The following is a 26,767-nucleotide window of genomic DNA, read 5'->3' on the forward strand; positions in this document are numbered from 1 at the left end:
TCCCATAAAAACTAAACCGAAGCATTCTCACAAACTGCTTTGTGATGTGTGTGTTCAACTCACAGAGGTGAACCTTTCCTTTGCTAGAGCAGTTATGAAACACTCTTTTTGTAGAATCTGCAAGTGTTCATTTGGAGCGCTTTGAGGCCTATGGTGGAAAAAGAAATATCTTCACATAAAACCTAGACAGAAGCATTCTTTGAAACTTCTTTATGATGTGTGCATTCAACTCACAGAGTTGAACCTTCTTTTTCATGGAGCAGTTTGGAAAGAGTCTTTTTGCAGCATCTGCAAGTGGATATTTGGAGCTCTTTCAGGCCTTTGCTAGAAGCGGGAATATCTTCCCATAAAAACTGGACAGAAGCATTCTCACAAACTGCTTTGTGATGTGTGTGTTCAACTCACAGAGGTGAACCTTTCCTTTGCTAGAGCAGTTATGAAACACTCTTTTTGTAGAATCTGCAAGTGTTCATTTGGAGCGATTTGAGGCCTATGGTGGAAAAAGAAATATCTTCATATATAAACAAGGCAGAAGCATTCTCAGAAAGCTCTTTATGATGTGTGCATTCAACTCAGAGAGATAAGCCTTCCTTTTGATAGAGCAGTTTTGCAACTGTGTTTTTGCAGAATCTGCAAGTGGATATTTGGAGTCCTTTCAGGCCTTCGTTGGAAACGGGAATATCTTCCCATGAAAACTAAACAGAAGAGTTCTGTGAAACTCCTTTGTGAAGTATGAATCCAACTCACAGAGTTGAACACTTCTTTTGAAAGAGCAGCTTTGAAACACTCTTTTTGTAGAATCTGCAAGTGTTCGTTTGGAGCGCTTTGAGGCCTATGGTGGAAAAGGAAATATCTTCACATATAAACCAGGCAGAAGCATTCTCAGAAACCTCTTTATGATGTGTGCATTCAACTCGGAGAGATAAGCCTTCCTTTTGATAGAGCAGTTTTGAAACTGTGTTTTGGCAGAATCTGCAAGTGGATACTTGGAGCCCTTTCAGGCCTTCGTTGCAAAAGGGAATATCTTCCGATAAAAACGAAACAGAAACCTTCTGTGAAACTGCTTTGTGAAGTATGAATCCACCTCACAGAGTTGAACACTTCTTTTGAAAGAGCAGCTTTGAAACACTCTTTTTGTAGAATCTACATGTGTTCATTTGGAGCGCTTTGAGGCCTATGGTGGAAAAGGAAATATCGTCACATAATACCTAGACAGAAGCATTCTTTGAAACTTCTTTATGATGTGTGCATTCAACTCACAGAGTTGAACTTTCCTTTTCATGGAGCAGTTTGGAAAGAGTCTTTTTGCAGCATCTGCAATAGGATACTTGGAGCTCTTTCAGGCCTTTGTTAGAAGCGGGACTATCTTCCCATAAAAACTGGACAGAAGCATTCTCACAAACTGCTTTGTGATGTGTGTGTTCAACTCACAGAGGTGAACCTTTCCTTTGCTAGAGCAGTTATGAAACACTCTTTTTGTAGAATCTGCAAGTGTTCATTTGGAGCGATTTGAGGCCTATGGTGGAAAAAGAAATATCTTCATATATAAACAAGGCAGAAGCATTCTCAGAAAGCTCTTTATGATGTGTGCATTCAACTCAGAGAGATAAGCCTTCCTTTTGATAGAGCAGTTTTGCAACTGTGTTTTTGCAGAATCTGCAAGTGGATATTTGGAGTCCTTTCAGGCCTTCGTTGGAAACGAGAATATCTTCCCATAAAAACTAAACAGAAGAGTTCTGTGAAACTCCTTTGTGAAGTATGAATCCAACTCACAGAGTTGAACACTTCTTTTGAAAGAGCAGCTTTGAAACACTCTTTTTGTAGAATCTGCAAGTGTTCGTTTGGAGCGCTTTGAGGCCTATGGTGGAAAAGGAAATATCTTCACATATAAACCAGGCAGAAGCATTCTCAGAAACCTCTTTATGATGTGTGCATTCAACTCGGAGAGATAAACCTTCCTTTTGATAGAGCAGTTTTGAAACTGTGTTTTGGCAGAATCTGCAAGTGGATACTTGGAGCCCTTTCAGGCCTTCGTTGCAAACGGGAATATCTTCCGATAAAAACGAAACAGAAAACTTCTGTGAAACTGCTTTGTGAAGTATGAATCCACCTCACAGAGTTGAACACTTCTTTTGAAAGAGCAGCTTTGAAACACTCTTTTTGTAGAATCTACATGTGTTCATTTGGAGCGCTTTGAGGCCTATGGTGGAAAAGGAAATATCGTCACATAATACCTAGACAGAAGGATTCTTTGAAACTTCTTTATGATGTGTGCATTCAACTCACAGAGTTGAACTTTCCTTTTCATGGAGCAGTTTGGAAAGAGTCTTTTTGCAGCATCTGCAAGTGGATATTTGGAGCTCTTTCAGGCCTTTGTTAGAAGCGGGAATATCTTCCCATAAAAACTAAAGAGAAGCGTTCTGTGAAACTGCTTTGTGTAGTATGAATCCAACTCACAGAGTTGAACACTTCCTTTGAAAGAGCAGTTATGAAACACTCTTTTTGTAGAATCTGCAAGTGTTCGTTTGGAGCGCTTTGAGGCCTATGGTGGAAAAGGAAATATCTTCACATATAAACCAGGCAGAAGCATTCTCAGAAACCTCTTTATGATGTGTGCATTCAACTCGGAGAGATAAGCCTTCCTTTTGATAGAGCAGTTTTGCAACTGTGTTTTTGCAGAATCTGCAAGTGTATATTTGGAGCCCTTTCAGGCCTTCGTTGGAAACGGGAATATCTTCCCATAAAAACTAAACAGAAGCGTTCTGTGAAACTCCTTTGTGAAGTATGAATCCAACTCACAGAGTTGAACACTTCTTTTGAAAGAGCAGCTTTGAAACACTCTTTTTGTAGAATCTGCAAGTGTTCATTTGGAGCGCTTTGAGGCCTATGGTGGAAAAGGAAATATCTTCACATAAAACCTAGACAGAAGCATTCTTTGAAACTTCTTTATGATGTGTGCATTCAACTCACAGAGTTGAACATTCCTTTTCATGGAGCAGTTTGGAAAGAGTCTTCTTGCAGCATCTGCAAGTGGATATTTGGAGCTCTTTCAGGCCTTTGTTAGAAGCGGGAATATCTTCCCATTAAAACAGGACAGAAGCATTCTCACAAACTGCTTTGTGATGTGTGTGTTCAACTCACAGAGGTGAACCTTTCCTTTGCTAGAGCAGTTATGAAACACTCTTTTTGTAGAATCTGCAAGTGTTCATTTGGAGCGCTTTGAGGCCTATGGTGGAAAAAGAAATATCTTCACATAAAACCTAGACAGAAGCATTCTTTGAAACTTCTTTATGATGTGTGCATTCAACTCACAGAGTTGAACCTTCTTTTTCATGGAGCAGTTTGGAAAGAGTCTTTTTGCAGCATCTGCAAGTGGATATTTGGAGCTCTTTCAGGCCTTTGTTAGAAGCGGGAATATCTTCCCATAAAAACTAAACCGAAGCATTCTCACAAACTGCTTTGTGATGTGTGTGTTCAACTCACAGAGGTGAACCTTTCCTTTGCTAGAGCAGTTATGAAACACTCTTTTTGTAGAATCTGCAAGTGTTCATTTGGAGCGCTTTGAGGCCTATGGTGGAAAAAGAAATATCTTCATATATAAACAAGGCAGAAGCATTCTCAGAAACCCCTTTATGATGTGTGCATTCAACTCAGAGAGATAAGCCTTCCTTTTGATAGAGCAGTTTTGAACCTGTGTTTTTGCAGAATCTGCAAGTGGATATTTGGAGCCCTTTCAGGCCTTCGTTGGAAACGGGAATATCTTCCCATAAAAACTAAACAGAAGAGTTCTGTGAAACTGCTTTGTGTAGTATGAATCCAACTCACAGAGTTGAACACTTCCTTTGAAAGAGCAGTTTTGAAACACTCTTTTTGTAGAATCTGCAAGTGTTCGTTTGGAGCGCTTTGAGGCCTATGGTGGAAAAGGAAATATCTTCACATATAAACCAGGCAGAAGCATTCTCAGAAACCTCTTTATGATGTGTGCATTCAACTCGGAGAGATAAGCCTTCCTTTTGATAGAGCAGTTTTGAAAGTGTGTTTTGGCAGAATCTGCAAGTGGATACTTAGAGCCCTTTCAGGCCTTCGTTGCAAACGGGAATATCTTCGCATAAAAACGAAACAGAAACGTTCTGTGAAACTCCTTTGTGAACTATGAATCCAACTCACAGAGTTGAACACTTCTTTTGAAAGAGCAGCTTTGAAACACTCTTTTTGTAGAATCTGCAAGTGTTCATTTGGAGCGCTTTGAGGCCTATGGTGGAAAAGGAAATATCGTCACATAATACCTAGACAGAAGCATTCTTTGAAACTTCTTTATGATGTGTGCATTCAACTCACAGAGTTGAACTTTCCTTTTCATGGAGCAGTTTGGAAAGAGTCTTTTTGCAGCATCTGCAATAGGATACTTGGAGCTCTTTCAGGCCTTTGTTAGAAGCGGGAATATCTTCCCATAAAAACTGGACAGAAGCATTCTGACAAACTGCTTTGTGATGTGTGTGTTCAACTCACAGAGGTGAACCTTTCCTTTGCTAGAGCAGTTATGAAACACTCTTTTTGTAGAATCTGCAAGTGTTCATTTGGAGCGATTTGAGGCCTATGGTGGAAAAGGAATATCTTCATATATAAACAAGGCAGAAGCATTCTCAGAAAGCTCTTTATGATGTGTGCATTCAACTCAGAGAGATAAGCCTTCCTTTTGATAGAGCAGTATTGCAACTGTGTTTTTGCAGAATCTGCAAGTGGATATTTGGAGCCCTTTCAGGCCTTCGTTGGAAACGGGAATATCTTCCCATAAAAACTAAACAGAAGCGTTCTGTGAAACTCCTTTGTGAAGTATGAATTCAACTCACAGAGTTGAACACTTCTTTTGAAAGAGCAGCTTTGAAGCACTCTTTTTGTAGAATCTGCAAGTGTTCGTTTGGAGCGCTTTGAGGCCTATGGTGGAAAAGGAAATATCTTCACATATAAACCAGGCAGAAGCATTCTCAGAAAACTATTTATGATGTGTGCATTCAACTCGGAGATATAAGCCTTCCTTTTCATAGAGCAGTTTTGAAACTGTGTTTTGGCAGAATCTGCAAGTGGATACTTGGAGCCCTTTCAGGCCTTCGTTGCAAACGGGAATATCTTCCGATAAAAACGAAACAGAAACCTTCTGTGAAACTGCTTTGTGAAGTATGAATCCAACTCACAGAGTTGAACACTTCTTTTGAAAGAGCAGCTTTGAAACACTCTTTTTGTAGAATCTACATGTGTTCATTTGGAGCGCTTTGAGGCCTATGGTGGAAAAGGAAATATCGTCACATAATACCTAGACAGAAGCATTCTTTGAAACTTCTTTATGATGTGTGCATTCAACTCACAGAGTTGAACTTTCCTTTTCATGGGGCAGTTTGGAAAGAGTCTTTTTGCAGCATCTGCAATAGGATACTTGGAGCTCTTTCAGGCCTTTGTTAGAAGCGGGAATATCTTCCCATAAAAACTGGACAGAAGCATTCTCACAAACTGCTTTGTGATGTGTGTGTTCAACTCACAGAGGTGAACCTTTCCTTTGCTAGAGCAGTTATGAAACACTCTTTTTGTAGAATCTGCAAGTGTTCATTTGGAGCGATTTGAGGCCTATGGTGGAAAAAGAAATATCTTCATATATAAACAAGGCAGAAGCATTCTCAGAAAGCTCTTTATGATGTGTGCATTCAACTCAGAGAGATAAGCCTTCCTTTTGATAGAGCAGTTTTGCAACTGTGTTTTTGCAGAATCTGCAAGTGAATATTTGGAGCCCTTTCAGGCCTTCGTTGGAAACGGGAATATCTTCCATTAAAAACTAAACAGAAGAGTTCTGTGAAACTGCTTTGTGTAGTATGAATCCAACTTACAGAGTTGAACACTTCCTTTCAAAGAGCAGTTTTGAAACACTCTTTTTGTAGAATCTGCAAGTGTTCGTTTGGAGCGCTTTGAGGCCTATGGTGGAAAAGGAAATATCTTCACATATAATCCAGGCAGAAGCATTCTCAGAAACCTGTTTATGATGTGTGCATTCAACTCGGAGAGATAAGCCTTCCTTTTGATAGAGCAGTTTTACAACTGTGTTTTTGCAGAATCTGCAAGTGTATATTTGGAGCCCTTTCAGGCCTTCGTTGGAAACGGGAATATCTTCCCATAAAAACTAAACAGAAGCGTTCTGTGAAACTCCTTTGTGAAGTATGAATCCAACTCACAGAGTTGAACACTTCTTTTGAAAGAGCAGCTTTGAAACACTCTTTTTGTAGAATCTGCAAGTGTTCATTTGGAGCGCTTTGAGGCCTATGGTGGAAAAGGAAATATCTTCACATAAAACCTAGACAGAAGCATTCTTTGAAACTTCTTTATGATGTGTGCATTCAACTCACAGAGTTGAACATTCCTTTTCATGGAGCAGTTTGGAAAGAGTCTTTTTGCAGCATCTGCAAGTGGATATTTGGAGCTCTTTCAGGCCTTTGTTAGAAGCGGGAATATCTTCCCATTAAAACTGGACAGAAGCATTCTCACAAACTGCTTTGTGATGTGTGTGTTCAACTCACAGAGGTGAACATTTCCTTTGCTAGAGCAGTTATGAAACACTCTTTTTGTAGAATCTGCAAGTGTTCATTTGGAGCGCTTTGAGGCCTATGGTGGAAAAAGAAATATCTTCACATAAAACCTAGACAGAAGCATTCTTTGAAACTTCTTTATGATGTGTGCATTCAACTCACAGAGTTGAACCTTCTTTTTCATGGAGCAGTTTGGAAAGAGTCTTTTTGCAGCATCTGCAAGTGGATATTTGGAGCTCTTTCAGGCCTTTGCTAGAAGCGGGAATATCTTCCCATAAAAACTGGACAGAAGCATTCTCACAAACTGCTTTGTGATGTGTGTGTTCAACTCACAGAGGTGAACCTTTCCTTTGCTAGACCAGTTATGAAACACTCTTTTTGTAGAATCTGCAAGTGTTCATTTGGAGCGATTTGAGGCCTATGGTGGAAAAAGAAATATCTTCATATATAAACAAGGCAGAAGCATTCTCAGAAAGCTCTTTATGATGTGTGCATTCAACTCAGAGAGATAAGCCTTCCTTTTGATAGAGCAGTTTTGAAACTGTATTTTTGCAGAATCTGCAAGTGGATATTTGGAGCCCTTTCAGGCCTTCGTTGGAAACGGGAATATCTTCCCATAAAAACTAAACAGAAGAGTTCTGTGAAACTGCTTTGTGTAGTATGAATCCAACTCACAGAGTTGAACACTTCCTTTGAAAGAGCAGTTTTGAAACACTCTTTTTGTAGAATCTGCAAGTGTTCGTTTGGAGCGCTTTGAGGCCTATGGTGGAAAAGGAAATATCTTCACATATAAACCAGGCAGAAGCATTCTCAGAAACCTCTTTATGATGTGTGCATTCAACTCGGAGAGATAAGCCTTCCTTTTGATAGAGCAGTTTTGAAACTGTGTTTTGGCAGAATCTGCAAGTGGATACTTGGAGCCCTTTCAGGCCTTCGTTGCAAACGGGAATATCTTCCGATAAAAACGAAACAGAAACCTTCTGTGAAACTGCTTTGTGAAGTATGAATCCAACTCACAGAGTTGAACACTTCTTTTGAAAGAGCAGCTTTGAAACACTCTTTTTGTAGAATCTACATGTGTTCATTTGGAGCGCTTTGAGGCCTATGGTGGAAAAGGAAATATCGTCACATAATACCTAGACAGAAGCATTCTTTGAAACTTCTTTATGATGTGTGCATTCAACTTCCAGAGTTGAACTTTCCTTTTCATGGAGCAGTTTGGAAAGAGTCTTTTTGCAGCATCTGCAATAGGATACTTGGAGCTCTTTCAGGCCTTTGTTAGAAGCGGGACTATCTTCCCATAAAAACTGGACAGAAGCATTCTCACAAACTGCTTTGTGATGTGTGTGTTCAACTCACAGAGGTGAACCTTTCCTTTGCTAGAGCAGTTATGAAACACTCTTTTTGTAGAATCTGCAAGTGTTCATTTGGAGCGATTTGAGGCCTATGGTGGAAAAAGAAATATCTTCATATATAAACAAGGCAGAAGCATTCTCAGAAAGCTCTTTATGATGTGTGCATTCAACTCAGAGAGATAAGCCTTCCTTTTGATAGAGCAGTTTTGCAACTGTGTTTTTGCAGAATCTGCAAGTGGATATTTGGAGTCCTTTCAGGCCTTCGTTGGAAACGAGAATATCTTCCCATAAAAACTAAACAGAAGAGTTCTGTGAAACTCCTTTGTGAAGTATGAATCCAACTCACAGAGTTGAACACTTCTTTTGAAAGAGCAGCTTTGAAACACTCTTTTTGTAGAATCTGCAAGTGTTCGTTTGGAGCGCTTTGAGGCCTATGGTGGAAAAGGAAATATCTTCACATATAAACCAGGCAGAAGCATTCTCAGAAACCTCTTTATGATGTGTGCATTCAACTCGGAGAGATAAACCTTCCTTTTGATAGAGCAGTTTTGAAACTGTGTTTTGGCAGAATCTGCAAGTGGATACTTGGAGCCCTTTCAGGCCTTCGTTGCAAACGGGAATATCTTCCGATAAAAACGAAACAGAAAACTTCTGTGAAACTGCTTTGTGAAGTATGAATCCACCTCACAGAGTTGAACACTTCTTTTGAAAGAGCAGCTTTGAAACACTCTTTTTGTAGAATCTACATGTGTTCATTTGGAGCGCTTTGAGGCCTATGGTGGAAAAGGAAATATCGTCACATAATACCTAGACAGAAGGATTCTTTGAAACTTCTTTATGATGTGTGCATTCAACTCACAGAGTTGAACTTTCCTTTTCATGGAGCAGTTTGGAAAGAGTCTTTTTGCAGCATCTGCAAGTGGATATTTGGAGCTCTTTCAGGCCTTTGTTAGAAGCGGGAATATCTTCCCATAAAAACTAAAGAGAAGCGTTCTGTGAAACTGCTTTGTGTAGTATGAATCCAACTCACAGAGTTGAACACTTCCTTTGAAAGAGCAGTTATGAAACACTCTTTTTGTAGAATCTGCAAGTGTTCGTTTGGAGCGCTTTGAGGCCTATGGTGGAAAAGGAAATATCTTCACATATAAACCAGGCAGAAGCATTCTCAGAAACCTCTTTATGATGTGTGCATTCAACTCGGAGAGATAAGCCTTCCTTTTGATAGAGCAGTTTTGCAACTGTGTTTTTGCAGAATCTGCAAGTGTATATTTGGAGCCCTTTCAGGCCTTCGTTGGAAACGGGAATATCTTCCCATAAAAACTAAACAGAAGCGTTCTGTGAAACTCCTTTGTGAAGTATGAATCCAACTCACAGAGTTGAACACTTCTTTTGAAAGAGCAGCTTTGAAACACTCTTTTTGTAGAATCTGCAAGTGTTCATTTGGAGCGCTTTGAGGCCTATGGTGGAAAAGGAAATATCTTCACATAAAACCTAGACAGAAGCATTCTTTGAAACTTCTTTATGATGTGTGCATTCAACTCACAGAGTTGAACATTCCTTTTCATGGAGCAGTTTGGAAAGAGTCTTCTTGCAGCATCTGCAAGTGGATATTTGGAGCTCTTTCAGGCCTTTGTTAGAAGCGGGAATATCTTCCCATTAAAACAGGACAGAAGCATTCTCACAAACTGCTTTGTGATGTGTGTGTTCAACTCACAGAGGTGAACCTTTCCTTTGCTAGAGCAGTTATGAAACACTCTTTTTGTAGAATCTGCAAGTGTTCATTTGGAGCGCTTTGAGGCCTATGGTGGAAAAAGAAATATCTTCACATAAAACCTAGACAGAAGCATTCTTTGAAACTTCTTTATGATGTGTGCATTCAACTCACAGAGTTGAACCTTCTTTTTCATGGAGCAGTTTGGAAAGAGTCTTTTTGCAGCATCTGCAAGTGGATATTTGGAGCTCTTTCAGGCCTTTGTTAGAAGCGGGAATATCTTCCCATAAAAACTAAACCGAAGCATTCTCACAAACTGCTTTGTGATGTGTGTGTTCAACTCACAGAGGTGAACCTTTCCTTTGCTAGAGCAGTTATGAAACACTCTTTTTGTAGAATCTGCAAGTGTTCATTTGGAGCGCTTTGAGGCCTATGGTGGAAAAAGAAATATCTTCATATATAAACAAGGCAGAAGCATTCTCAGAAACCCCTTTATGATGTGTGCATTCAACTCAGAGAGATAAGCCTTCCTTTTGATAGAGCAGTTTTGAACCTGTGTTTTTGCAGAATCTGCAAGTGGATATTTGGAGCCCTTTCAGGCCTTCGTTGGAAACGGGAATATCTTCCCATAAAAACTAAACAGAAGAGTTCTGTGAAACTGCTTTGTGTAGTATGAATCCAACTCACAGAGTTGAACACTTCCTTTGAAAGAGCAGTTTTGAAACACTCTTTTTGTAGAATCTGCAAGTGTTCGTTTGGAGCGCTTTGAGGCCTATGGTGGAAAAGGAAATATCTTCACATATAAACCAGGCAGAAGCATTCTCAGAAACCTCTTTATGATGTGTGCATTCAACTCGGAGAGATAAGCCTTCCTTTTGATAGAGCAGTTTTGAAAGTGTGTTTTGGCAGAATCTGCAAGTGGATACTTAGAGCCCTTTCAGGCCTTCGTTGCAAACGGGAATATCTTCGCATAAAAACGAAACAGAAACGTTCTGTGAAACTCCTTTGTGAACTATGAATCCAACTCACAGAGTTGAACACTTCTTTTGAAAGAGCAGCTTTGAAACACTCTTTTTGTAGAATCTGCAAGTGTTCATTTGGAGCGCTTTGAGGCCTATGGTGGAAAAGGAAATATCGTCACATAATACCTAGACAGAAGCATTCTTTGAAACTTCTTTATGATGTGTGCATTCAACTCACAGAGTTGAACTTTCCTTTTCATGGAGCAGTTTGGAAAGAGTCTTTTTGCAGCATCTGCAATAGGATACTTGGAGCTCTTTCAGGCCTTTGTTAGAAGCGGGAATATCTTCCCATAAAAACTGGACAGAAGCATTCTGACAAACTGCTTTGTGATGTGTGTGTTCAACTCACAGAGGTGAACCTTTCCTTTGCTAGAGCAGTTATGAAACACTCTTTTTGTAGAATCTGCAAGTGTTCATTTGGAGCGATTTGAGGCCTATGGTGGAAAAGGAATATCTTCATATATAAACAAGGCAGAAGCATTCTCAGAAAGCTCTTTATGATGTGTGCATTCAACTCAGAGAGATAAGCCTTCCTTTTGATAGAGCAGTATTGCAACTGTGTTTTTGCAGAATCTGCAAGTGGATATTTGGAGCCCTTTCAGGCCTTCGTTGGAAACGGGAATATCTTCCCATAAAAACTAAACAGAAGCGTTCTGTGAAACTCCTTTGTGAAGTATGAATTCAACTCACAGAGTTGAACACTTCTTTTGAAAGAGCAGCTTTGAAGCACTCTTTTTGTAGAATCTGCAAGTGTTCGTTTGGAGCGCTTTGAGGCCTATGGTGGAAAAGGAAATATCTTCACATATAAACCAGGCAGAAGCATTCTCAGAAAACTATTTATGATGTGTGCATTCAACTCGGAGATATAAGCCTTCCTTTTCATAGAGCAGTTTTGAAACTGTGTTTTGGCAGAATCTGCAAGTGGATACTTGGAGCCCTTTCAGGCCTTCGTTGCAAACGGGAATATCTTCCGATAAAAACGAAACAGAAACCTTCTGTGAAACTGCTTTGTGAAGTATGAATCCAACTCACAGAGTTGAACACTTCTTTTGAAAGAGCAGCTTTGAAACACTCTTTTTGTAGAATCTACATGTGTTCATTTGGAGCGCTTTGAGGCCTATGGTGGAAAAGGAAATATCGTCACATAATACCTAGACAGAAGCATTCTTTGAAACTTCTTTATGATGTGTGCATTCAACTCACAGAGTTGAACTTTCCTTTTCATGGGGCAGTTTGGAAAGAGTCTTTTTGCAGCATCTGCAATAGGATACTTGGAGCTCTTTCAGGCCTTTGTTAGAAGCGGGAATATCTTCCCATAAAAACTGGACAGAAGCATTCTCACAAACTGCTTTGTGATGTGTGTGTTCAACTCACAGAGGTGAACCTTTCCTTTGCTAGAGCAGTTATGAAACACTCTTTTTGTAGAATCTGCAAGTGTTCATTTGGAGCGATTTGAGGCCTATGGTGGAAAAAGAAATATCTTCATATATAAACAAGGCAGAAGCATTCTCAGAAAGCTCTTTATGATGTGTGCATTCAACTCAGAGAGATAAGCCTTCCTTTTGATAGAGCAGTTTTGCAACTGTGTTTTTGCAGAATCTGCAAGTGAATATTTGGAGCCCTTTCAGGCCTTCGTTGGAAACGGGAATATCTTCCATTAAAAACTAAACAGAAGAGTTCTGTGAAACTGCTTTGTGTAGTATGAATCCAACTTACAGAGTTGAACACTTCCTTTCAAAGAGCAGTTTTGAAACACTCTTTTTGTAGAATCTGCAAGTGTTCGTTTGGAGCGCTTTGAGGCCTATGGTGGAAAAGGAAATATCTTCACATATAATCCAGGCAGAAGCATTCTCAGAAACCTGTTTATGATGTGTGCATTCAACTCGGAGAGATAAGCCTTCCTTTTGATAGAGCAGTTTTACAACTGTGTTTTTGCAGAATCTGCAAGTGTATATTTGGAGCCCTTTCAGGCCTTCGTTGGAAACGGGAATATCTTCCCATAAAAACTAAACAGAAGCGTTCTGTGAAACTCCTTTGTGAAGTATGAATCCAACTCACAGAGTTGAACACTTCTTTTGAAAGAGCAGCTTTGAAACACTCTTTTTGTAGAATCTGCAAGTGTTCATTTGGAGCGCTTTGAGGCCTATGGTGGAAAAGGAAATATCTTCACATAAAACCTAGACAGAAGCATTCTTTGAAACTTCTTTATGATGTGTGCATTCAACTCACAGAGTTGAACATTCCTTTTCATGGAGCAGTTTGGAAAGAGTCTTTTTGCAGCATCTGCAAGTGGATATTTGGAGCTCTTTCAGGCCTTTGTTAGAAGCGGGAATATCTTCCCATTAAAACTGGACAGAAGCATTCTCACAAACTGCTTTGTGATGTGTGTGTTCAACTCACAGAGGTGAACATTTCCTTTGCTAGAGCAGTTATGAAACACTCTTTTTGTAGAATCTGCAAGTGTTCATTTGGAGCGCTTTGAGGCCTATGGTGGAAAAAGAAATATCTTCACATAAAACCTAGACAGAAGCATTCTTTGAAACTTCTTTATGATGTGTGCATTCAACTCACAGAGTTGAACCTTCTTTTTCATGGAGCAGTTTGGAAAGAGTCTTTTTGCAGCATCTGCAAGTGGATATTTGGAGCTCTTTCAGGCCTTTGCTAGAAGCGGGAATATCTTCCCATAAAAACTGGACAGAAGCATTCTCACAAACTGCTTTGTGATGTGTGTGTTCAACTCACAGAGGTGAACCTTTCCTTTGCTAGACCAGTTATGAAACACTCTTTTTGTAGAATCTGCAAGTGTTCATTTGGAGCGATTTGAGGCCTATGGTGGAAAAAGAAATATCTTCATATATAAACAAGGCAGAAGCATTCTCAGAAAGCTCTTTATGATGTGTGCATTCAACTCAGAGAGATAAGCCTTCCTTTTGATAGAGCAGTTTTGAAACTGTATTTTTGCAGAATCTGCAAGTGGATATTTGGAGCCCTTTCAGGCCTTCGTTGGAAACGGGAATATCTTCCCATAAAAACTAAACAGAAGAGTTCTGTGAAACTGCTTTGTGTAGTATGAATCCAACTCACAGAGTTGAACACTTCCTTTGAAAGAGCAGTTTTGAAACACTCTTTTTGTAGAATCTGCAAGTGTTCGTTTGGAGCGCTTTGAGGCCTATGGTGGAAAAGGAAATATCTTCACATATAAACCAGGCAGAAGCATTCTCAGAAACCTCTTTATGATGTGTGCATTCAACTCGGAGAGATAAGCCTTCCTTTTGATAGAGCAGTTTTGAAACTGTGTTTTGGCAGAATCTGCAAGTGGATACTTGGAGCCCTTTCAGGCCTTCGTTGCAAACGGGAATATCTTCCGATAAAAACGAAACAGAAACCTTCTGTGAAACTGCTTTGTGAAGTATGAATCCAACTCACAGAGTTGAACACTTCTTTTGAAAGAGCAGCTTTGAAACACTCTTTTTGTAGAATCTACATGTGTTCATTTGGAGCGCTTTGAGGCCTATGGTGGAAAAGGAAATATCGTCACATAATACCTAGACAGAAGCATTCTTTGAAACTTCTTTATGATGTGTGCATTCAACTTCCAGAGTTGAACTTTCCTTTTCATGGAGCAGTTTGGAAAGAGTCTTTTTGCAGCATCTGCAATAGGATACTTGGAGCTCTTTCAGGCCTTTGTTAGAAGCGGGAATATCTTCCCATAAAAACTGGACAGAAGCATTCTCACAAACTGCTTTGTGATGTGTGTGTTCAACTCACAGAGGTGAACCTTTCCTTTGCTAGAGCAGTTATGAAACACTCTTTTTGTAGAATCTGCAAGTGTTCATTTGGAGCGATTTGAGGCCTATGGTGGAAAAAGAAATATCTTCATATATAAACAAGGCAGAAGCATTCTCAGAAAGCTCTTTATGATGTGTGCATTCAACTCAGAGAGATAAGCCTTCCTTTTGATAGAGCAGTTTTGCAACTGTGTTTTTGCAGAATCTGCAAGTGGATATTTGGAGTCCTTTCAGGCCTTCGTTGGAAACGGGAATATCTTCCCATGAAAACTAAACAGAAGAGTTCTGTGAAACTCCTTTGTGAAGTATGAATCCAACTCACAGAGTTGAACACTTCTTTTGAAAGAGCAGCTTTGAAACACTCTTTTTGTAGAATCTGCAAGTGTTCGTTTGGAGCGCTTTGAGGCCTATGGTGGAAAAGGAAATATCTTCACATATAAACCAGGCAGAAGCATTCTCAGAAACCTCTTTATGATGTGTGCATTCAACTCGGAGAGATAAGCCTTCCTTTTGATAGAGCAGTTTTGAAACTGTGTTTTGGTAGAATCTGCAAGTGGATACTTGGAGCCCTTTCAGGCCTTCGTAGCAAAAGGGAATATCTTCCGATAAAAACGAAACAGAAACCTTCTGTGAAACTGCTTTGTGAAGTATGAATCCACCTCACAGAGTTGAACACTTCTTTTGAAAGAGCAGCTTTGAAACACTCTTTTTGTAGAATCTACATGTGTTCATTTGGAGCGCTTTGAGGCCTATGGTGGAAAAGGAAATATCGTCACATAATACCTAGACAGAAGCATTCTTTGAAACTTCTTTATGATGTGTGCATTCAACTCACAGAGTTAAACTTTCCTTTTCATGGAGCAGTTTGGAAAGAGTCTTTTTGCAGCATCTGCAATAGGATACTTGGAGCTCTTTCAGGCCTTTGTTAGAAGCGGGAATATCTTCCCATAAAAACTGGACAGAAGCATTCTCACAAACTGCTTTGTGATGTGTGTGTTCAACTCACAGAGGTGAACCTTTCCTTTGCTAGAGCAGTTATGAAACACTCTTTTTGTAGAATCTGCAAGTGTTCATTTGGAGCGATTTGAGGCCTATGGTGGAAAAAGAAATATCTTCATATATAAACAAGGCAGAAGCATTCTCAGAAAGCTCTTTATGATGTGTGCATTCAACTCAGAGAGATAAGCCTTCCTTTTGATAGAGCAGTTTTGCAACTGTGTTTTTGCATAATCTGCAAGTGGATATTTGGAGTCCTTTCAGGCCTTCGTTGGAAACGAGAATATCTTCCCATAAAAACTAAACAGAAGAGTTCTGTGAAACTGCTTTGTGTAGTATGAATCCAACTCACAGAGTTGAACACTTCCTTTGAAAGAGCAGTTTTGAAACACTCTTTTTGTAGAATCTGCAAGTGTTCGTTTGGAGCGCTTTGAGGCCTATGGTGGAAAAGGAAATATCTTCACATATAAACCAGGCAGAAGCATTCTCAGAAACCTCTTTATGATGTGTGCATTCAACTCGGAGAGATAAGCCTTCCTTTTGATAGAGCAGTTTTGAAAGTGTGTTTTGGCAGAATCTGCAAGTGGATACTTAGAGCCCTTTCAGGCCTTCGTTGCAAACGGTAATATCTTCGCATAAAAACGAAACAGAAACGTTCTGTGAAACTGCTTTGTGAAGTATGAATCCAACTCACAGAGTTGAACACTTCTTTTGAAAGAGCAGCTTTGAAACACTCTTTTTGTAGAATCTGCAAGTGTTCATTTGGAGCGCTTTGAGGCCTATGGTGGAAAAGGAAATATCTTCACATAAAACCTAGACAGAAGCATTCTTTGAAACTTCTTTATGATGTGTGCATTCAACTCACAGAGTTGAACATTCCTTTTCATGGAGCAGTTTGGAAAGAGTCTTTTTGCAGCATCTGCAAGTGGATATTTGGAGCTCTTTCAGGCCTTTGTTAGAAGCGGGAATATCTTCCCATTAAAACTGGACAGAAGCATTCTCACAAACTGCTTTGTGATGTGTGTGTTCAACTCACAGAGGTGAACATTTCCTTTGCTAGAGCAGTTATGAAACACTCTTTTTGTAGAATCTGCAAGTGTTCATTTGGAGCGCTTTGAGGCCTATGGTGGAAAAAGAAACATCTTCACATAAAACCTAGACAGAAGCATTCTTTGAAACTTCTTTATGATGTGTGCATTCAACTCACAGAGTTGAACCTTCTTTTTCATGGAGCAGTTTGGAAAGAGTCTTTTTGCAGCATCTGCAAGTGGATATTTGGAGCTCTTTCAGGCCTTTGCTAGAAGCGGGAATATCTTCCCATAAAAACTGGACAGAAGCATTCTCACAAACTGCTTTGTGATGTGTGTGTTCAACTCACAGAGGTGAACCTTTCCTTTGCTAGACCAGTTATGAAACACTCTTTTTGTAGAATCTGCAAGTGTTCATTTGGAGCGATTTGAGGCCTATGGTGGAAAAAGAAATATCTTCATATATAAACAAGGCAGAAGCATTCTCAGAAAGCTCTTTATGATGTGTGCATTCAACTCAGAGAGATAAGCCTTCCTTTTGATAGAGCAGTTTTGAAACTGTATTTTTGCAGAATCTGCAAGTGGATATTTGGAGCCCTTTCAGGCCTTCGTTGGAAACGGGAATATCTTCCCATAAAAACTAAACAGAAGAGTTCTGTGAAACTGCTTTGTGTAGTATGAATCCAACTCACAGAGTTGAACACTTCCTTTGAAAGAGCAGTTTTGAAACACTCTTTTTGTAGAATCTGCAAGTGTTCGTTTGGAGCGCTTTGAGGCCTATGGTGGAAAAGGAAATATCTTCACATATAAACCAGGCAGAAGCATTCTCAGAAACCTCTTTATGATGTGTGCATTCAACTCGGAGAGATAAGCCTTCCTTTTGATAGAGCAGTTTTGAAACTGTGTTTTGGCAGAATCTGCAAGTGGATACTTGGAGCCCTTTCAGGCCTTCGTTGCAAACGGGAATATCTTCCGATAAAAACGAAACAGAAACCTTCTGTGAAACTGCTTTGTGAAGTATGAATCCAACTCACAGAGTTGAACACTTCTTTTGAAAGAGCAGCTTTGAAACACTCTTTTTGTAGAATCTACATGTGTTCATTTGGAGCGCTTTGAGGCCTATGGTGGAAAAGGAAATATCGTCACATAATACCTAGACAGAAGCATTCTTTGAAACTTCTTTATGATGTGTGCATTCAACTTCCAGAGTTGAACTTTCCTTTTCATGGAGCAGTTTGGAAAGAGTCTTTTTGCAGCATCTGCAATAGGATACTTGGAGCTCTTTCAGGCCTTTGTTAGAAGCGGGAATATCTTCCCATAAAAACTGGACAGAAGCATTCTCACAAACTGCTTTGTGATGTGTGTGTTCAACTCACAGAGGTGAACCTTTCCTTTGCTAGAGCAGTTATGAAACACTCTTTTTGTAGAATCTGCAAGTGTTCATTTGGAGCGATTTGAGGCCTATGGTGGAAAAAGAAATATCTTCATATATAAACAAGGCAGAAGCATTCTCAGAAAGCTCTTTATGATGTGTGCATTCAACTCAGAGAGATAAGCCTTCCTTTTGATAGAGCAGTTTTGCAACTGTGTTTTTGCAGAATCTGCAAGTGGATATTTGGAGTCCTTTCAGGCCTTCGTTGGAAACGGGAATATCTTCCCATGAAAACTAAACAGAAGAGTTCTGTGAAACTCCTTTGTGAAGTATGAATCCAACTCACAGAGTTGAACACTTCTTTTGAAAGAGCAGCTTTGAAACACTCTTTTTGTAGAATCTGCAAGTGTTCGTTTGGAGCGCTTTGAGGCCTATGGTGGAAAAGGAAATATCTTCACATATAAACCAGGCAGAAGCATTCTCAGAAACCTCTTTATGATGTGTGCATTCAACTCGGAGAGATAAGCCTTCCTTTTGATAGAGCAGTTTTGAAACTGTGTTTTGGTAGAATCTGCAAGTGGATACTTGGAGCCCTTTCAGGCCTTCGTAGCAAAAGGGAATATCTTCCGATAAAAACGAAACAGAAACCTTCTGTGAAACTGCTTTGTGAAGTATGAATCCACCTCACAGAGTTGAACACTTCTTTTGAAAGAGCAGCTTTGAAACACTCTTTTTGTAGAATCTACATGTGTTCATTTGGAGCGCTTTGAGGCCTATGGTGGAAAAGGAAATATCGTCACATAATACCTAGACAGAAGCATTCTTTGAAACTTCTTTATGATGTGTGCATTCAACTCACAGAGTTAAACTTTCCTTTTCATGGAGCAGTTTGGAAAGAGTCTTTTTGCAGCATCTGCAATAGGATACTTGGAGCTCTTTCAGGCCTTTGTTAGAAGCGGGAATATCTTCCCATAAAAACTGGACAGAAGCATTCTCACAAACTGCTTTGTGATGTGTGTGTTCAACTCACAGAGGTGAACCTTTCCTTTGCTAGAGCAGTTATGAAACACTCTTTTTGTAGAATCTGCAAGTGTTCATTTGGAGCGATTTGAGGCCTATGGTGGAAAAAGAAATATCTTCATATATAAACAAGGCAGAAGCATTCTCAGAAAGCTCTTTATGATGTGTGCATTCAACTCAGAGAGATAAGCCTTCCTTTTGATAGAGCAGTTTTGCAACTGTGTTTTTGCAGAATCTGCAAGTGGATATTTGGAGTCCTTTCAGGCCTTCGTTGGAAACGAGAATATCTTCCCATAAAAACTAAACAGAAGAGTTCTGTGAAACTGCTTTGTGTAGTATGAATCCAACTCACAGAGTTGAACACTTCCTTTGAGAGAAGATTTGAAACACTCTTTTTGTAGAATCTGCAAGTGTTCGTTTGGAGCGCTTTGAGGCCTATGGTGGAAAAGGAAATATCTTCACATATAAACCAGGCAGAAGCATTCTCAGAAACCTCTTTATGATGTGTGCATTCAACTCGGAGAGATAAGCCTTCCTTTTGATAGAGCAGTTTTGAAAGTGTGTTTTGGCAGAATCTGCAAGTGGATACTTAGAGCCCTTTCAGGCCTTCGTTGCAAACGGTAATATCTTCGCATAAAAACGAAACAGAAACGTTCTGTGAAACTGCTTTGTGAAGTATGAATCCAACTCACAGAGTTGAACACTTCTTTTGAAAGAGCAGCTTTGAAACACTCTTTTTGTAGAATCTGCAAGTGTTCATTTGGAGCGCTTTGAGGCCTATGGTGGAAAAGGAAATATCTTCACATAAAACCTAGACAGAAGCATTCTTTGAAACTTCTTTATGATGTGTGCATTCAACTCACAGAGTTGAACATTCCTTTTCATGGAGCAGTTTGGAAAGAGTCTTTTTGCAGCATCTGCAAGTGGATATTTGGAGCTCTTTCAGGCCTTTGTTAGAAGCGGGAATATCTTCCCATTAAAACTGGACAGAAGCATTCTCACAAACTGCTTTGTGATGTGTGTGTTCAACTCACAGAGGTGAACATTTCCTTTGCTAGAGCAGTTATGAAACACTCTTTTTGTAGAATCTGCAAGTGTTCATTTGAAGCGCTTTGAGGCCTATGGTGGAAAAAGAAACATCTTCACATAAAACCTAGACAGAAGCATTCTTTGAAACTTCTTTATGATGTGTGCATTCAACTCACAGAGTTGAACCTTCTTTTTCATGGAGCAGTTTGGAAAGAGTCTTTTTGCAGCATCTGCAAGTGGATATTTGGAGCTCTTTCAGGCCTTTGCTAGAAGCGGGAATATCTTCCCATAAAAACTGGACAGAAGCATTCTCACAAACTGCTTTGTGATGTGTGTGTTCAACTCACAGAGGTGAACCTTTCCTTTGCTAGAGCAGTTATGAAACACTCTTTTTGTAGAATCTGCAAGTGTTCATTTGGAGCGATTTGAGGCCTATGGTGGAAAAAGAAATATCTTCATATATAAACAAGGCAGAAGCATTCTCAGAAAGCTCTTTATGATGTGTGCATTCAACTCAGAGAGATAAGCCTTCCTTTTGATAGAGCAGTTTTGAAACTGTATTTTTGCAGAATCTGCAAGTGGATATTTGGAGCCCTTTCAGGCCTTCGTTGGAAATGGGTATATCTTCCCATAAAAACTAAACAGAAGAGTTCTGTGAAACTGCTTTGTGTAGTATGAATCCAACTCACAGAGTTGAACACTTCCTTTGAAAGAGCAGTTTTGAAACACTCTTTTTGTAGAATCTGCAAGTGTTCGTTTGGAGCGCTTTGAGGCCTATGGTGGAAAAGGAAATATCTTCACATATAAACCAGGCAGAAGCATTCTCAGAAACCTCTTTATGATGTGTGCATTCAACTCGGAGAGATAAGCCTTCCTTTTGATAGAGCAGTTTTGAAACTGTGTTTTGGCAGAATCTGCAAGTGGATACTTGGAGCCCTTTCAGGCCTTCGTTGCAAACGGGAATATCTTCCGATAAAAACGAAACAGAAACCTTCTGTGAAACTGCTTTGTGAAGTATGAATCCACCTCACAGAGTTGAACACTTCTTTTGAAAGAGCAGCTTTGAAACACTCTTTTTGTAGAATCTACATGTGTTCATTTGGAGCGCTTTGAGGCCTATGGTGGAAAAGGAAATATCGTCACATAATACCTAGACAGAAGCATTCTTTGAAACTTCTTTATGATGTGTGCATTCAACTCACAGAGTTGAACTTTCCTTTTCATGGAGCAGTTTGGAAAGAGTCTTTTTGCAGCATCTGCAATAGGATACTTGGAGCTCTTTCAGGCCTTTGTTAGAAGCGGGACTATCTTCCCATAAAAACTGGACAGAAGCATTCTCACAAACTGCTTTGTGATGTGTGTGTTCAACTCACAGAGTTGAACCTTTCCTTTGCTAGAGCAGTTATGAAACACTCTTTTTGTAGAATCTGCAAGTGTTCATTTGGAGCGATTTGAGGCCTATGTTGGAAAAAGAAATATCTTCATATATAAACAAGGCAGAAGCATACTCAGAAAGCTCTTTATGATGTGTGCATTCAACTCAGAGAGATAAGCCTTCCTTTTGATAGAGCAGTTTTGCAACTGTGTTTTTGCAGAATCTGCAAGTGGATATTTGGAGCCCTTTCAGGCCTTCGTTGGAAACGGGAATATCTTCCATTAAAAACTAAACAGAAGAGTTCTGTGAAACTGCTTTGTGTAGTATGAATCCAACTTACAGAGTTGAACACTTCCTTTCAAAGAGCAGTTTTGAAACACTCTTTTTGTAGAATCTGCAAGTGTTCGTTTGGAGCGCTTTGAGGCCTATGGTGGAAAAGGAAATATCTTCACATATAATCCAGGCAGAAGCATTCTCAGAAACCTCTTTATGATGTGTGCATTCAACTCGGAGAGATAAGCCTTCCTTTTGATAGAGCAGTTTTGAAACTGTGTTTTGGCAGAATCTGCAAGTGGATACTTGGAGCCCTTTCAGGCCTTCGTAGCAAACGGGAATATCTTCCGATAAAAACGAAACAGAAACCTTCTGTGAAACTGCTTTGTGAAGTATGAATCCACCTCACAGAGTTGAACACTTCTTTTGAAAGAGCAGCTTTGAAACACTCTTTTTGTAGAATCTACATGTGTTCAGTTGGAGCGCTTTGAGGCCTATGGTGGAAAAGGAAATATCGTCACATAATACCTAGACAGAAGCATTCTTTGAAACTTCTTTATGATGTGTGCATTCAACTCACAGAGTTGAACTTTCCTTTTCATGGAGCAGTTTGGAAAGAGTCTTTTTGCAGCATCTGCAATAGGATACTTGGAGCTCTTTCAGGCCTTTGTTAGAAGCGGGAATATCTTCCCATAAAAACTGGACAGAAGCATTCTCACAAACTGCTTTGTGATGTGTGTGTTCAACTCACAGAGGTGAACCTTTCCTTTGCTAGAGCAGTTATGAAACACTCTTTTTGTAGAATCTGCAAGTGTTCATTTGGAGCGATTTGAGGCCTATGGTGGAAAAAGAAATATCTTCATATATTAACAAGGCAGAAGCATTCTCAGAAAGCTCTTTATGATGTGTTCATTCAACTCAGAGAGATAAGCCTTCCTTTTGATAGAGCAGTATTGCAACTGTGTTTTTGCAGAATCTGCAAGTGGATATTTGAAGCCCTTTCAGGCCTTCGTTGGAAACGGGAATATCTTCCCATAAAAACAAAACAGAAGCGTTCTGTGAAACTCCTTTGTGAAGTATGAATTCAACTCACAGAGTTGAACACTTCTTTTGAAAGAGCAGCTTTGAAGCACTCTTTTTGTAGAATCTGCAAGTGTTCGTTTGGAGCGCTTTGAGGCCTATGGTGGAAAAGGAAATATCTTCACATATAAACCAGGCAGAAGCATTCTCAGAAAACTCTTTATGATGTGTGCATTCAACTCGGAGAGATAAGCCTTCCTTTTCATAGAGCAGTTTTGAAACTGTGTTTTGGCAGAATCTGCAAGTGGATACTTGGAGCCCTTTCAGGCCTTCGTTGCAAACGGGAATATCTTCCGATAAAAACGAAACAGAAACCTTCTGTGAAACTGCTTTGTGAAGTATGAATCCAACTCACAGAGTTGAACACTTCTTTTGAAAGAGCAGCTTTGAAACACTCTTTTTGTAGAATCTACATGTGTTCATTTGGAGCGCTTTGAGGCCTATGGTGGAAAAGGAAATATCGTCACATAATACCTAGACAGAAGCATTCTTTGAAACTTCTTTATGATGTGTGCATTCAACTCACAGAGTTGAACTTTCCTTTTCATGGGGTAGTTTGGAAAGAGTCTTTTTGCAGCATCTGCAATAGGATACTTGGAGCTCTTTCAGGCCTTTGTTAGAAGCGGGAATATCTTCCCATAAAAACTGGACAGAAGCATTCTCACAAACTGCTTTGTGATGTGTGTGTTCAACTCACAGAGGTGAACCTTTCCTTTGCTAGAGCAGTTATGAAACACTCTTTTTGTAGAATCTGCAAGTGTTCATTTGGAGCGATTTGAGGCCTATGGTGGAAAAAGAAATATCTTCATATATAAACAAGGCAGAAGCATTCTCAGAAAGCTCTTTATGATGTGTGCATTCAACTCAGAGAGATAAGCCTTCCTTTTGATAGAGCAGTTTTGCAACTGTGTTTTTGCAGAATCTGCAAGTGGATATTTGGAGCCCTTTCAGGCTTTCGTTGGAAACGGGAATATCTTCCATTAAAAACTAAACAGAAGAGTTCTGTGAAACTGCTTTGTGTAGTATGAATCCAACTTACAGAGTTGAACACTTCCTTTCAAAGAGCAGTTTTGAAACACTCTTTTTGTAGAATCTGCAAGTGTTCGTTTGGAGCGCTTTGAGGCCTATGGTGGAAAAGGAAATATCTTCACATATAATCCAGGCAGAAGCATTCTCAGAAACCTCTTTATGATGTGTGCATTCAACTCGGAGAGATAAGCCTTCCTTTTGATAGAGCAGTTTTGCAACTGTGTTTTTGCAGAATCTGCAAGTGTATATTTGGAGCCCTTTCAGGCCTTCGTTGGAAACGGGAATATCTTCCCATAAAAACTAAACAGAAGCGTTCTGTGAAACTCCTTTGTGAAGTATGAATCCAACTCACAGAGTTGAACACTTCTTTTGAAAGAGCAGCTTTGAAACACTCTTTTTGTAGAATCTGCAAGTGTTCATTTGGAGCGCTTTGAGGCCTATGGTGGAAAAGGAAATATCTTCACATAAAACCTAGACAGAAGCATTCTTTGAAACTTCTTTATGATGTGTGCATTCAACTCACAGAGTTGAACATTCCTTTTCATGGAGCAGTTTGGAAAGAGTCTTTTTGCAGCATCTGCAAGTGGATATTTGGAGCTCTTTCAGGCCTTTGTTAGAAGCGGGAATATCTTCCCATTAAAACTGGACAGAAGCATTCTCACAAACTGCTTTGTGATGTGTGTGTTCAACTCACAGAGGTGAACATTTCCTTTGCTAGAGCAGTTATGAAACACTCTTTTTGTAGAATCTGCAAGTGTTCATTTGGAGCGCTTTGAGGCCTATGGTGGAAAAAGAAATATCTTCACATAAAACCTAGACAGAAGCATTCTTTGAAACTTCTTTATGATGTGTGCATTCAACTCACAGAGTTGAACCTTCTTTTTCATGGAGCAGTTTGGAAAGAGTCTTTTTGCAGCATCTGCAAGTGGATATTTGGAGCTCTTTCAGGCCTTTGCTAGAAGCGGGAATATCTTCCCATAAAAACTGGACAGAAGCATTCTCACAAACTGCTTTGTGATGTGTGTGTTCAACTCACAGAGGTGAACCTTTCCTTTGCTAGACCAGTTATGAAACACTCTTTTTGTAGAATCTGCAAGTGTTCATTTGGAGCGATTTGAGGCCTATGGTGGAAAAAGAAATATCTTCATATATAAACAAGGCAGAAGCATTCTCAGAAAGCTCTTTATGATGTGTGCATTCAACTCAGAGAGATAAGCCTTCCTTTTGATAGAGCAGTTTTGAAACTGTATTTTTGCAGAATCTGCAAGTGGATATTTGGAGCCCTTTCAGGCCTTCGTTGGAAACGGGAATATCTTCCCATAAAAACTAAACAGAAGAGTTCTGTGAAACTGCTTTGTGTAGTATGAATCCAACTCACAGAGTTGAACACTTCCTTTGAAAGAGCAGTTTTGAAACACTCTTTTTGTAGAATCTGCAAGTGTTCGTTTGGAGCGCTTTGAGGCCTATGGTGGAAAAGGAAATATCTTCACATATAAACCAGGCAGAAGCATTCTCAGAAACCTCTTTATGATGTGTGCATTCAACTCGGAGAGATAAGCCTTCCTTTTGATAGAGCAGTTTTGAAACTGTGTTTTGGCAGAATCTGCAAGTGGATACTTGGAGCCCTTTCAGGCCTTCGTTGCAAACGGGAATATCTTCCGATAAAAACGAAACAGAAACCTTCTGTGAAACTGCTTTGTGAAGTATGAATCCAACTCACAGAGTTGAACACTTCTTTTGAAAGAGCAGCTTTGAAACACTCTTTTTGTAGAATCTACATGTGTTCATTTGGAGCGCTTTGAGGCCTATGGTGGAAAAGGAAATATCGTCACATAATACCTAGACAGAAGCATTCTTTGAAACTTCTTTATGATGTGTGCATTCAACTCACAGAGTTGAACTTTCCTTTTCATGGAGCAGTTTGGAAAGAGTCTTTTTGCAGCATCTGCAATAGGATACTTGGAGCTCTTTCAGGCCTTTGTTAGAAGCGGGACTATCTTCCCATAAAAACTGGACAGAAGCATTCTCACAAACTGCTTTGTGATGTGTGTGTTCAACTCACAGAGGTGAACCTTTCCTTTGCTAGAGCAGTTATGAAACACTCTTTTTGTAGAATCTGCAAGTGTTCATTTGGAGCGATTTGAGGCCTATGGTGGAAAAAGAAATATCTTCATATATAAACAAGGCAGAAGCATTCTCAGAAAGCTCTTTATGATGTGTGTATTCAACTCAGAGAGATAAGCCTTCCTTTTGATAGAGCAGTTTTGCAACTGTGTTTTTGCAGAATCTGCAAGTGGATATTTGGAGCCCTTTCAGGCCTTCGTTGGAAACGGGAATATCTTCCCATAAAAACTAAACAGAAGCGTTCTGTGAAACTCCTTTGTGAAGTATGAATCCAACTCACAGAGTTGAACACTTCTTTTGAAAGAGCAGCTTTGAAACACTCTTTTTGTAGAATCTGCAAGTGTTCGTTTGGAGCGCTTTGAGGCCTATGGTGGAAAAGGAAATATCTTCACATATAAACCAGGCAGAAGCATTCTCAGAAACCTCTTTATGATGTGTGCATTCAACTCGGAGAGATAAGCCTTCCTTTTGATAGAGCAGTTTTGAAACTGTGTTTTGGCAGAATCTGCAAGTGGATACTTGGAGCCCTTTCAGGCCTTCGTTGCAAACGGGAATATCTTCCGATAAAAACGAAACAGAAACCTTCTGTGAAACTGCTTTGTGAAGTATGAATCCAACTCACAGAGTTGAACACTTCTTTTGAAAGAGCAGCTTTGAAACACTCTTTTTGTAGAATCTACATGTGTTCATTTGGAGCGCTTTGAGGCCTATGGTGGAAAAGGAAATATCGTCACATAATACCTAGACAGAAGCATTCTTTGAAACTTCTTTATGATGTGTGCATTCAACTCACAGAGTTGAACTTTCCTTTTCATGGGGTAGTTTGGAAAGAGTCTTTTTGCAGCATCTGCAATAGGATACTTGGAGCTCTTTCAGGCCTTTGTTAGAAGCGGGAATATCTTCCCATAAAAACTGGACAGAAGCATTCTCACAAACTGCTTTGTGATGTGTGTGTTCAACTCACAGAGGTGAACCTTTCCTTTGCTAGAGCAGTTA

Source organism: Pongo pygmaeus, chromosome 3 (genome assembly GCF_028885625.2).
Source record: "Pongo pygmaeus isolate AG05252 chromosome 3, NHGRI_mPonPyg2-v2.0_pri, whole genome shotgun sequence".
NCBI classification, from domain to species: Eukaryota; Metazoa; Chordata; class Mammalia; order Primates; family Hominidae; genus Pongo; species Pongo pygmaeus.